Raw genomic sequence first — 14,644 nt, forward strand, 5'->3', positions numbered from 1 at the left:
TGAGTGCAGCACAACGCTAATTTAATTCAAGCAAAAAAAGTGGTTGGAAAAAAAAGCTTTATTTCTTAACATGAGATGAACTCAAAGATCTAAAACTTCCACGTACACAATATCACCATTTCTCTCAAATAATGTTCACAAATCAGTCTAAATCTGTGATAGTGACTTCTCCTTTGCCGAGATCATCCATCCCAGCTCACAAGTGTCTCATGTGCAATATCAAGATGCTGATTAGACATCATGATTAGTGCACAGGTGTGCCTTAGACTGCCCACAATTAAAGGCCACTCCGAAAAGGTGCAGTTTTGTTTTATTGGAGGGGGGTCTAGGGACCCAGAAAACTGACTGTTACTGACTGTTTTTCTGCACCTTTGTGCAGTGGCCTTTTATTGTGTGCAGTTTAAGGCCCTGTGCAGACGGAAGCAAAGCCGGCTTCGTTCCTCAAACAAATCTCGTACACACAGAAGCATTTCAAGACTTGCGTGTGTCCAAAAGAAGACGCTGAGGACGTTTAACGGCTGTAATGTATATGCCGAGTCTGGAGTGGCGCTGTAGCGCAGCCAAAGGGAGTTAACGGAAGGCGTCGAAGACGGACACTTTTATTTGTTCTAACTTTATTGCAATCTACAGAACAAGCATGGCTTTGCATGTATCGAAACAACAAGAAAAAGACGAACACAGGAGAAGTGACAATGGCGGGTGATTCAAGTACAACACCGCTTGTTGAACGTGGGAATAAAGAAGCAAAATATCAGGAGGCTGCGCAAAAAGCCTAACACACGACTAGCCGCCATTGTTGTTGACAGACTGACGGTTCGCGCGCAGTCACGCAAGAATTGGCGCATACGTCATCAATGTGCGACAATGCGTCGTCATTGAGCTGCGACCATTATGTCATCACTGGAGGAGTATCCCGCATATGGTGTCCAGATGGAAATCTTTCCACTCTGGAGCCCGGTTTAAAAAATGATCGGTTTCAAGCTCCAAAACTGCGCCATCGTGTGGACGAACGGCTTAAACGATAAGAAACTTGTGAGGATACATTGAAACTGTCATGATTGGGGTCAGCTGTTTCTGCTTCCCTTTCAGTCACCGGGGAAACAGCTGGAGGGCGGAGCCCGCTAAACACACCTGCTGCTCATCAGTTCATCAGGCCAAGATAAAGGCCTGGTAGAACCAGCAAGAAGTGTCGGGTTATTACTCCAAGACGCTATTCACCTGACCCGACTGAACAAGCTTCTACAAGAATCTACTCCTGATTCCCATGACTTGCTTTTTGGCCGCCCTCGAGCGTGATTTTGGTTTTGCTTTTTGTCCGCCCTTGTGCGTGATTTTGGTTTTGCTTTTTGTCCGCCCTTGTGCGTGATTTTGTGTTTGCTTTTGTCCGCCCTCGAGCGTGATTTTTGTGTTGGTTCGTTTGGTGGATTAAATCTACGTTATCCACATCCCTGCCGTGGCTCTCCTACTTTCCTGCATTTGGGTCCTCCACTCACGCACCATGACAGAAACTGGCTTTCGTATGGACGGGGCCTAAGGCACACCTGTGCACTAATCATGGTGTCTAATCAGCATCTTGATATGGCACACCTGTGAGGTGGGATGGATGATCTCGGCAAAGGAGAAGTGCTCTCTATCACAGATTTACACTGGTGTCCAAACAATATTTGAGAGAAATGGTGATATTGTGTATGGGGAAGAAGTTTTAGATCTTTGAGTTCATCTCATAAAAAATGGGAGCAAAAACAAAAGTGTTGGGTTTATATTTTTGTGGAGTATATAAATCATTCTGTTGTCAATCATTTTCTATTGAAGGTTGACCAACACAACATACAGCGTTCGACCTTGGAGGTTCTTTGTATCTTTCTGACAGTGTCAATCAAAACATTCTATTTTTAAAGACACGATTTCCTATACAACTCTCCTGTCCTGTTCATGTTGTAGCCTCCCATCCCCCTCCCTACTTCCCCCGACACACACTGGGGAAAAACACACAAACAACAACAATTTGGTGGGCCTCATTCATTATAAATCATGTCGTGAAAACAACTCAGCCCTTCTTGTCAGCTCTGCTAACAAACTGACTGCGATGCCGCACACAGCCCCGGACCCATCTTTTCTCTCAAAGTACAAAAGCTCCATAGTTGAAAGTGCTGCAGCTGTTGGCTCACAAACAAATGAGCGAGATGAATATTTATAGGGACGTGCACACTCGCGGGAGCTCTTCACTATGCAGAGACGAGAGCTCACTCTACTCGTCATCGTCACGTCGTCCTTCTACGATAAACTGTCTCCGTTCCACAACCTCAAAACCGTTAGTCCTATAATAGTTGCTCTTGGAGACACCATGCTCCCCATTAATTAATGTCTTTTTGGAACGTTTTTGTTTGGTGTCGTGCCTCAATAACAGTTAGGACACACGGACGAGGTAAGAATGACTTTAATTCAGTGTAGGGAACTCATTATGTCTCCAAACTTTAATGAATCTCAAACCATTTTTAATATACCTCGGTGCAGCAATCGAAACCAATGAACTGAAATTTGATGTCTGTGTCTTAAGTCGATGACGTAGGAAATATTCAGTTTTCCAAGAGTTGCAAGAGTGATCAGTGGAACTTCACAGCGGGACGTCTAAGCTCCGACAAAATAATAACAACAAAAAATAACACGGAAAGGCAAATTGGAAAGGCTCCCCTCCCCTGGCCTCTCCTCTGCACTACACTAGCCTGCGCTAACACGGCAGCAGCCATTCATCAATTACCGGCCACCTCACGGGAGATTCCCCGGCTTTACCACGCTAAATACGAGCCGCGCTTGATGCTGACTTCAAGCAAGCAAAGATTCCGCTGTCGACAGATTCTCAAATGGAGCCAGCAAATGGTCACATTGTCCTTTTCCTGCCCTTGTTGTCAACATTTTCAGCAGCACAGGCGGCTTGTGTTGTGTAATAACTGCGGTGCGGCATTGTGCTCGACTTGGTCCCAGAAGCAACTTAGTTCTGGGCAGTCGTCCATTAGAGATAAAGAGCAGCAGGACCACGGTTATTGTTGAGGGGGTTTTGCCCTCATTTTTGGTGTGCAGAAAAGCAGCAGGCTTGCTTGTTAGCCACTCTGTTCAGTGAACTCCCGCCTAGTTGTGGTTTGCTAACAACAATTTCACTTATTTACATGCTTTTCTATGGAGCCTATCCTCAACTATTCGAGAGGGGGGGAAAACACCTATTATTCTTTCCGAAATTCGCTAAGATGTCACAAGATGGAACCAAAGCCCTGGCCAATAGGAAAGTAGTAATTGTAGTTCATCCTACTGGGGTTTGATGTGGTTCTTACACACCAAACACATCCAAGCATGCCTTTATGAACCATTGGATCTTTTCCCTAACAGCCTTCCCCAATGAGTTCCCACAGTTGTCTGATGTTCTGGTGAAAGGAAATTGGGACTAAGGAGCTTAACAATTGATTTTGTGCTTTGATGTTTTTTTTTTAAACAGATCATTAACTCATTCACTGCCATTGATAGCTATAGACGTCAAAAACTAATTTGAACTATTTCTATTAGTTTCACATTTTTTCCACTTAGTATGAAAACCTAGAATATTTTTTGTAGAAATACAGATATAAAATGTGTGATTAATCGTGAGTTAACTATTGAAGTCATGCAATTAATTAGAATTGAAAATTTTAATTGTCTTCAAGATTATTAAAAATTCGGGGTGTCAGGCGATTAAAATTTTTAATCGTAATTAATCGCATGACTTCACTACTTAACTCACAATTAATCACAAATGTTATATCTGTACTAAATGTACAATAAAAATATATAGGTTTTCATACTCTTGTTAACAAAAGTAGAAAAAATGTTAAACTAATAGAAATACTTCAAATGAATTTTTGACGTCTATAGCCGTCAATGGCAGTGAATGAGTTAATGACTTTTGGAGCACTGCACAGTAAATTGCAGTCTTGAGTCATATGCTCGTGGGTACTATGCATGAGCAGCATTTCTGGAAATGTGTAATTCCATCGATTGAATGAGCATTTTTAGAGTTCTTGAAAAGTTGTATGCTTGAGAATAATGCCAGTGTGTGTACTGAGGCAGTTAACAATATGCAAAGACGTTGAGTTGACTTTGAACCCACGGAAAGCAAAGCAGATCATTTAGCATCTCATGTTGTCGAGTTTGATCTGACTCACTGGAGATGATTGTCGGGTTAGAGTTCTCCTAGCACAAATGTCAACAAAACTACGTTTGTTACCGCTGCCTTCGAATTTTATACTTTTTCCAACAAGTTATTTATTTTTTTCCCACATAAAGAGAAAATTATTTCACGTGGCTTTTCATGTGATATGTGCGGTATATAAAAGTGGATTTTGATGCCTAGTTATTCTTCCACAGGTGCTCCTATTACATTTTTATGAGTCATGAAAAATTACCCAGCCAGAAAAAATCTCTATCCTTTATTATGTGTCAGACCCTGCTGTCAGCTCTTATCCAATTTGAATGAGCTTTACTCTAAATTGTAGCCGTTCACTTCTTGACTTTGCAGGTGACAAATGTCTTAAGCCTTGCCGCAGGTCTTCTCTTGCACAACTGTGTTTTGACAAATATACAGAAACAGAGAACTAGATGGTATATGAAGTAACAGTTGTCGTGCTTGAATGCCAATTCTGACTCTCGTCTACATTTTGTGTTCAAGCGAAGCCAGCATCGCCGCAACCCTTGTGAGGATAAAGCGGTTCTGAAAATGGTTGGATGGATGGATGGTCTCTTTGAAATTGAAACGCGTCTCCTGTGGGGTACAGTTACTGAACAACAAGCCAATGAAAACGTTTTCGAAAAGTTTCAAGTACAAATCATTTAAAAACCCGGTCACACGGACCAGCAAGAACCATTCATGTCGGGACATGCATTGAAGGTTTCGCAAAACCATTTCCTGCATTTGGCGAAACAGGACAAAACACTTTCTTCTAGTTCAGGTCTTTTGTGGCTATCTCTGCAAGACAAAGCAACTGCAATGTCTTAGTTTTACACAAGATGTCTTCAAGAGCTACCAAAGATGACCCTATACTGTATCATGTCCAATGTCCATTTGCAAGATGCCTTCTAAAACCCCAATGTTTTCTATTTGTGCAAGCTAATTTAAAAACATCACATGGTTATGTGACAAATACACATAAGGCCCAACTACTTGTTCTGTGGGGTTTACAATCTTTTAAATACTCTTCAGTAACATATGTAATGGTTTAAAAATGTGTTTGAGGTTTTAAAAAAAGTCATTTTACACACAAACATACAGCTGGACCAGATCTGTGTTCTTTTTTCTTTTTCTTTTTAGCCCTTGCAAAGTCCATCCATCCATCATCTACCGCTTATACGGGGTCGGTTCGCGGGGGCAGCAGCTTTAGCAGAGAAGCCCAGACTTCCCTCTCCCCAGCCACTTCAGCCAGCTCCTCCGACGGGATCCCAAGGCGTTCCCAGGCCAGCCGAGAGACGTGGTCTCTCCAGCGTGTCCTGGGTCGTCCCCGGGGCCTCCCGCCGGTGGGACATGCCCGGAACACCTCTCCAGGGAGGCGTCTAGGAGGCATCCGAACCAGATGCCCGAGCCACCTCAACTGGTTCCTCTCAACGCGGAGGAGTAGCGGCTCAACACTGAGTCCCTTTGGCTGCCACCCAACTCACTGCGCACCCGACCTCTTTGGCCCCTCCCACTGGTGGTGAGCCCATGGGAAGGGGGACCTACGTTGTCTTTTCGGGCTGTGCGCGGCCAGGCCCCATGGGTATAGGCCCGGCCAGCAGACGCTCGCCTTCGAGCCCCACCTTTAGGCCTGGCTCCAGAGGGGGGCCCCGGTGACCTGCGTCCGGACAAGGGAAACCACGATCCAAAATTTACATTCATCATTGGGGTCTTTTGAGCCATGCTTTGTCTGGTCCCTCACCTAGGACCTGTTTGCCATGGATGACCCTACTAGGGGCATGAAGCCCCAGACAACATAGCTCCTAGGCTCATTGGGACATGCAAACCCCTCCACCACGATAAGGTGATTACTCACGGAGGAGAAAAGTTATCTGCATTTATCGGTTGCCTCTAAAACGCCATCATGATTGTTTATCCTGTGCTGCTAAGTTTTATTTTCCCTCTCTGATCTGGGCTGGCAATTGTGCGACTGGCAATTGTGTTCAATATTTTTTGTGACTGTGACATGACACAGAAAATCAGGAATGTTGCTGAAGCTTAATTGTGCTATTGCTGGTCACAAGTACAGGGGAAACTTGTGTTTATGACAAAGAGTTTGCGACCACAGTGTAGATAAGCTAACAGTTAGCCTAGCTTCTTCAATTACTGCTTCTTTTTTTTTTGCAACAGTCTGGATGCTCTGTGACACCATGCAGGTCAGTCTTTGGACAACATCAGACACCTGGCTCGTGGCAGGAGACACAAGATTGTCGGAGATATGGTTATGTGGGTATTTATCCACCACACACTATAAGAACAGTGAGAACATGTGGCGATTATTTCTTGTCGGCCAAGATGTTAAAAATCACTTAGGTTATTCACTCAAATCATGATTTAGGAGGACTACAAGTAGCAGTATCAAGGTGGGCTGGTCTCACCTTGTGTCTGTATGTTCTGGGTCAAACCGCCCCTTAAATTGTCTGGATGGCGGCGCGGGGACGTAGACTCTACTCTAATTTGTCCGACCTGTTCCTGCTTAAGAGATTCACTGTGGTTCGGCAGAGGGTGGATGCGCTCCAAGGGCTGACATTTAATCCATGGCAATTTATCACCACTGCGGCCCACCCAAATGTATGGACTGGCTGGAGTGGGTGGTGGCCTGCCTCGGGGGCGCGTGGGGGGGGAATCTATGGCAGAGACGCCGTGCAAATGGCTTTATTTTAGTGGGTTTTGTGTATGCAAATGAGGGTGGTGCACTGAGGTGAGAGACCGTTCACGATTGAGATGCTAAAACAGTGGTGGCTCATAAAGGAAGCCAATTTTTTTTTTTTGTGTGTACCTCTTTACGGCCACATGGATGCGGGCCAAGATTGCGGCCATGCAGAGAGATGTAGCAATGAATCTCTTCAGCAGCCAAGGGAGGGTGAAGAACATCGCAAAGTTTTTGGAGTGGTTTATTACCATATTTTCCACATTGATGATATGGAATAGTTATCTCTCTTTGCTGTGAATCCACAAGGCCGTTGTAGAGGAGGTTATTTGTGAAATAAGCTAAGGTTTCTGGGCTGAACCGTCAGATGTTTTTTCCTGGTATCACCTCTCGTTCTCGTCTGCTGCTGTCATAAAAACACAGATGGGATTATTTTCTGTCAGTTTCTCTCCTCTTCATGTGCATCACCCAGATTGATTTTTGCCTTAATTCACTGCAGGCGGATGATCAAATGTGCGTCCCAGGTGCCACGTTGGCGGATTATTAGTCAAGCATACAAAACATTCCTATAGATGGCTGCCATGTTACTTTACAATAATAATAATACAAGGATACTGTTGACATTTAACATTTTCAATTTATATTTTTACTGTTTTTGAATTTAGTTATAGGTATATAGATGTGATATAACTATGTGTAGTTAAATGAATAACAATGTGATAATGATTTTGTCAACTACATTTGAACCTCTTACTCCTCACCATCTCTTGAGATAAGAATGTGTATGTTTTAAAAGTTGTCAAAGTCTCTTGTCATTAGTCATTTGGTCGTAAAAACTGAAGGTCCAAGGTCAAAGCCTGTCCACATCATTTCTCCGAAGCTGGTGGGGAGCTGAGATGATCATGTCAGTATCTTGTGCCTGCTTATTTTCAACACTATCTCTTTGTCAAATGTAAGAGACGGAGAGAACCTTTTCTACGAGTATAAAGACACCTGCGAGTTTCCATATTCTACACACTGGGGGCTTATCATGACTTTTCGAATGTAAGCTTTTTTCCTGTGTCTTGAGAGCTCTTAATAAATCCTTGCAAGGAAAACTTTTTCATGAGATCTCAATTCTGATTTATTTGAACATGCAAAGGATTACACTTAATAAAGTAATCAAATAAAGCCTTCAATACATAGGAATAGTGTCTTTTAAGTCTTTCAAACCCACTTTTAAATTCAGGGGGGGCAAGAAACATTCTACAAGTAGCACGAAAGGCCCGGCCAAACCCACAAATCGCAAATAAGACACTTTTCAGTGAGTTGATTATCGGTCATTACAAAAGCCCCATCGCTGTCGTAAAATTGCACATTCTTCAACTTGCTACAAAGCGACTTTTAGGTCCAAGAAAATTACACAAGTAGGCTACATCATGGCAGCACCCAGATGTGGCATTGTTCTGGGAGTGTTGGTTATTGACCATTTTGACAGGCGTGTGAAAAGGAAAATAGAGTCTGCATCAGGGGCAGGAATGCTAGTGCCCCATTAGCTCAACAGAGCTGTATATGTAATTCAGGCCTCATGGCAATGATTCAACTGGAAAATCAATGTACATAAATAATCCTGAGAATGGCTCCATCAAATTCGACCAAGCTAAAGTGATTTAGAAAACATGGTAAGTGACTTGAGTGAGGATTTTAGTCTACTTCTCTGTAACAGTTGTTTGAATATGTTAAGTGTGAGTCAAAAAGTTGTTAGGTGAGGTAAATTGCTTGGGAGAGAGATGGTATGCAAGGTGTCTCGACAAAACAGCATACCTTGCACTTCTGTGCATGTGCTGTAGGAAACAGGTTATGCGCAGTAAGAACAGGTTGGGTGTTTGGTTGAGTTTAGGGTGAGGCTACAGATAGAGTTTACTATACGGGTATGCTGAGCTAACAAAGTATGCTGTTCTGACAGAACACCGGCTGTAATTTACATTCCAACATGTATGTCATTTTAAAAATAGATCTGGTGGAAATTCCATCATAGTTAACATGATCATTGAGGAACAGGTTAATGTAATGGCACAGATCTTTTGATAGCGAAATGGATAGCATGGATTAGAGCTGACGCTTGCTAGCAGGCTAGCAATTATGTTGTACTAATTTAATCAAAGACAGCTCAACCAATCATTTTTGAGAAAATGACTTCCACAAACCGGGTGATGGACGTTTGACAGCCATCTTCTGTGTACAACTATTTACAACATGCACTAGCATCATCTTTGTCACCCACAGTTTCCACTGGATTCGTTTCAATTTATTATTTTTTTATCTAAAAAATACTAAACCTTTTGGGGTATATCTGATGGTGCAACCATAAACACTCAATGTTGTTTTTTCTGCAGTAGTCAATCACTTTCTGTCAACAAGAAGGACCCTTGTCCTATTGTCTACAAACATTATAAAAACACTGTGTTCTTTATTTTGGCTGTGATGTCAACAATTGCTTAAAATGGCCCCTAGGTGTTTGGCGCCCCAGCATTTATATATATATATATTAGGGGTGGAAATATTTGAATGTCTCACGATTCGATTCAGAATCGATTAGAACGATTTTTGATTGCAAATGATTTGATTGACAATGATTTTTGCTTCAATTTATAGATGTTCAAGGAATCGTAATGATCTACTCCAGTCTGACTCGCTAATGCTAATTAGTGCTCTACTCGAGGCACTTTTATCACTCAAAAGAACGGCTCCACGCTGAAAAAAAAAACTTTTATTGGAATAACTTGATCATGACTTTTTCCTTCTTTCTCTAATGTGGCTACAACTTAACAGTGTATCAGACCGCGTGGAACCACACTGCCCCTAAGTGGCCAAATCGGGTACAACATGAACAGCGCTCCCAATAAAGGCACACAGAAACAAAGGGAAGATAAGTATAAAATAATTTAAATCAAATCGATTTGGGGGCACTTAAAATCGATTCTGAATCGTACTAAATGAGAATCGGGATTCTTATGAGGATCGATTTTTTGGCACACCCCTAATATATATATATATATATATATATATATATATATATATAAAAATATATATATTCTTTTTTTATTATTGTTATTATTATTATTCACAGCTGTATACTGTATGCCTTTTCCCCCTTCATCCTCCCACTGCTAAGACTCTATCCTCATCCATCCCAGCCTCATCCATCTTCCGAGGTCTCGGGCGCCCGTGACCCATCAGTTCTGCTCAGGCCTCTGAGGGGCCGTTCATCAACAGTCCACGCTACAACCCAGGGATGGATTTCCTCTCCCCTTCCCTGGGCATCAATCACCGGGGGGGCTACTGTGCATACCCAAGCAGGCAGCAGTGCCTCGAAGAGGCCAGGCAATGTCACGGTGAGGCGTACGGGCTACTTGGAGACGAGTACAAGCTGTGCATGACAGTTAGCCGACTGCAAATGTGTCCAGTTGAGAGAGACATTGTTTCCATGTGTGAGCGATTTAAAAGGTCACATTCACAGGTATAATTTACTTACCAATGTGGAACAGGTGCGTAAAGACGTTTTTTTTGGTGCAAGAATATGTTGTATGTGCCAACACTATTTAAGGGGCAATATTACAGTACACCCTGTTGACTAAAATTAGCAACAAACCGTCACAATCAAGCATTACTTCCGCTACATGCTGAACAGTAACACTGAAAAACGGTTAGCAGATTCATTATGTGTGCTCTGATTACTAGCATGAATATGGGTTGATGATAGTTTGAACCTGAACTCGCCAAAATATTTTTCAAACCATCAATGAAGAAAATTTAAGCAACTTTAGGTTCAAATCATCATGTCATGAAACAGTTTGTTCATCATCATCTCATTGCAGTTCCTTTTGGTGTTTGCAACTTGGCCACCGGGAAGCAGTATAACATAGCGATGCAGACACAAATGAAGAAGACTTTCACAACTACTGGACATGTCAACGTAAATGCAATAATATTGGTTGTTTTTTTGTAGAGGATAAAGAATATATGCCTGGGAGTATTTTTATATTGTCTGTCTACATGTCTTACTGCACTTTGTATTCAAATATCCACTGCTTGAAACATTATAATGCCACCATATAAATGTTATACATTTGAGGGAAAATAAGGCTTTTTTGTGGTCGTTTCAAGGCACCACTGCACAATCCTGCAATAAGCGTTTTTTTTCCCCCCGTTTTTTCTTCAAAACACATTACAAATATTTTTATTGGTGTTTTTTTTTATTGTGGATTGGAAGGGATTAATGTAATTTCCAATTGTCTAAATAGGGAAAGATGATTTGAGATACAATTGTTTTAGACTACAAGCGTGGTTGGAAGACAAGTCAAACAAGTCAAAGCCAAGGCCCGACTGTAATTTTATTGGATTGAAGCTCTCAAACTCCCTTCAACGGAGTTCCTTGACACTGAGATGGTACCAGAAACAGCCAGAAGGTCATTTTTGTTCAGTAAATAACAGAGGATCGATTCTCCAAAAAACACAAATTAAGTGAATTTGTGAATGCCAAACCATAAAAAACAAGTCAGTTGTCACATTATTTTTTTGTACAAATCCCTAGTGCGCATTTTGGTACATTGAAAGTATTTGTACATACAAGAATCACTGCATCTTAATACAAATAATATTAGCATATTCTGTGACGCGTCCGGTTGGACAAAAAAAGAATATCCTCAAGTGTAATGCTAGCAGGAATACGGCAGCTGAAACCTGGAAGTGTAGATAGAAGGGAGCTCTAATTACACACTACAGAGAAATGGAGTTCTGATGCAACAACGTGGAAAGAAAACCATAGAGTAGATAATGATTTTTTTTTTAAATATATATATATAAAGTTGAAAACCCTTTTTTTGGGGGGGGGCAGAAAAAGAAGAAGTGAAGAAGAAACCGAGCACGTTGTCTGTTGACTCGGCGGCCGATGTCGTCCGCATTTCCCCGTGTGTCAACTTGAGCAAAGTGAGCGAGCTGGAGCTACCAATTAAATCCTCTAATTAAATCTCAACTATTATTAGAAACATGCTGGAAGCACGCCGTAGAGGGGGAACTGCACATCTTTGCTCTGATTCCACTTTTCTCCAGGCTGCCCTTCGGTACTGACGCTCGCTTGGCAAGAAATGCAGCTTTCACAGCCGGAAAATAAATAGAAAATAAACAGTGATCATTCAGAGCAGAGACTTTCTTGATTGCCTACAACTTGAAGACGTTCTCAACTTAGATGCACCAAATAAAAACATGATTTCCATGACTATTTGTCAAGCGGGTTGTAGCACTGCAGAAAATTCTAATTTATTTTGGCAGCCCTGTATTGAGCCAATTAGTTTCTGTCACCCTAAACTGGGCCTCCCCAAAAACAACCTGAAGCATGACCACCTCAAATACGAATCTGACACCCATCATTCATTTTCGATGGCGCTTGTCCTCATTAGGGTCGCTGGTGATCTGTAGCCTATCACAGCTGACTTTGAGTGAGAGGCGAGGTACACGCTGAACTGCTGGCTAGTCAATCGGATGGCACATATAGATAAGCAACCATTCATTAAGGACCCTAAAATGCATTGTTGGCAAAATTAGCCACGCTTGCTAACTTTGTAGCAATACTTATTGAGTGTTACACTAAATCATTTGAAAGTTGTCATTTTTTGGGAGGTACAACCAATTGAAAATCATGAAAGAGGTGATAAACATACCTAACGAGGAAATGTCATGTTTGTGTTCTGTTTTTCCTTGTGTGCCTCCCTTGGTCTTGTTAGGTGTAAACCTGCCCTTCCTCGTGTCAACCAATCAGTGCCCTCAGCCACTTTGTGTCTTGCCCCAGGTGTGCCTTGTTGTGTCATTAGCGTGTGTGTGTGTAGTCTCCTGTCTCCCCTCTGTCTGTGTCGGTTCATTGTCATTTCCCTCCTGTCACGCTACCAGTTTTTGCCTTGTTGTCCTCGCCACGTTTTGTTTTCTCTTGCCATTTGGAGTTTGCTTTTGTTTGGTAGTAATTAAAGTCCTTTTTTGTACATCACCTTTGCCTCCTTGCCCTGCGACTGGGTCCTCCACCAAACTGCCTTCTTGACAGCAAAATGTTTGAGGTTTATGTCAAGTGATAATTTAAAGTAAGCATTATACCAGCGCACTCTAATTGCAATGTCTTTTGGTTTCATGCGTGAGTCACATTTTGTCATTTAGAATTTGTGAGCTTGATCCATCATCGCTAGTAATGCAATTGGACAGATATTGCTTTCCAATTAACAACATGAATTAAGAAGATGGCTTTACATCTGTATTAAAATATACTGCTAATAAACCTCCCTGGGTAAATGATTCATGGGCACAGGGTCCACCTCAACACTGCAACACATTCATCCATTACGCGGTGACATTTTGACTGAGGAGCTGCTCCCCTCAATTACCTCCATCAACAAAATATGAGAGGTTCAATGACCACTTTTCTAACTTAGTTAAGAACGAGCATAAATGTCTAGTGCAATTAATACCTAGCTTTTTTTATTGCCCTCGTAAACGTGAATGATTAAACTCTTTTTGGTTTTAAAGATGTTGTGTAAGCAACAAAAGGGACGCGAGGAGTTAGTTTCAAAACAACACAGATGGTGACTCACTTTATGCAAATTAAGAGCATTTGAGGACACTAATTAATGTCATTTTAGATTTTTTTTTTTGTGACAAGAGTGTAGTCAATTACTGTATACACATTACATGTAACACGGTTGCTTTTTGCAGCCTTCTTGATTTAAGAACAGACTTAATACACAAAATGCAACACCAAATACAGAACAATAAAAGCTAAAGCTAATGTCAGCCAAAACCACAAAACGGCTCACAAAGGTGGTCAAAAATCGAATTTTACTACTTTTTCCCCGTTTTTTTTTTTTTACACACACATACAGTAGCTTGCAGGAGTTTTCGCACCCAAAGCGGCTGCCCACTGGGCTCAAAGCTAATCTGGCTAAGTAGCTAGCCAAACACACAGGCACAAACTAGTTATTTGCAGGATTGTGGAATCCAGGTCCAGAAAGTAAAGAGTTTGGCTTTAACCACAGGTGCTTCTACTCAACAGGTGGAGACGAGCTTGTTTACCTGCTAGTTGAGTAGCAGCACCTGTGGCTAAAGCCAAATTGTTTCAGTGTTTTTACTTTCTGGACCTGGATTGCCCAACCCCGGTTATGTGTCATTTTAAGGATAAACAGTGCATGTCACACACCTGATGGAAGAAAATTCAAACACAGCAAGGACAGCGAGCAATGCCTTTTTATTTGAAGACAGCATAAAAGCCTTGTGCTGCATTAAGGACATGTGGGAAAACAAAAATACCCAATTTGGGTTCCAGTCAACCAACCAGTTTTGTTTTGCAACAAAATATATCTACAAGTACACACCAATTTACAACAAATAAATACAGATAACTGTAATCTAAATTGTCCTTTATCATTGTCATTGTTGTGCATGTGTAAGAGTAAATTTAATGAACAGCATGAGACCCAGTAATGGTCCTTGTGGTACACCTTTTTCATCATGGCTCTTTCCATCAAAAATATCTTGACAAAATGCTGCTTTTTCAGAAGGCAAAACGTTCCAGTTTAAGTGCCGTTTGGTCATTCATTATGGAGGACCAAAACTGCCAAAATTCAAAATAAATAAATGACTAAATAAATAAATGAGATAAAAGTGAAAATAAAAATGGATTTAAAAAAATATAATTCAAAAATTAAATCCAAAAGAATAAATATAAATGGAAATAAAATATAAAT

The sequence above is a fragment of the Vanacampus margaritifer genome, chromosome 2 (genome assembly GCF_051991255.1).
Source record: "Vanacampus margaritifer isolate UIUO_Vmar chromosome 2, RoL_Vmar_1.0, whole genome shotgun sequence".
In the NCBI taxonomy this organism is placed as follows: Eukaryota; Metazoa; Chordata; class Actinopteri; order Syngnathiformes; family Syngnathidae; genus Vanacampus; species Vanacampus margaritifer.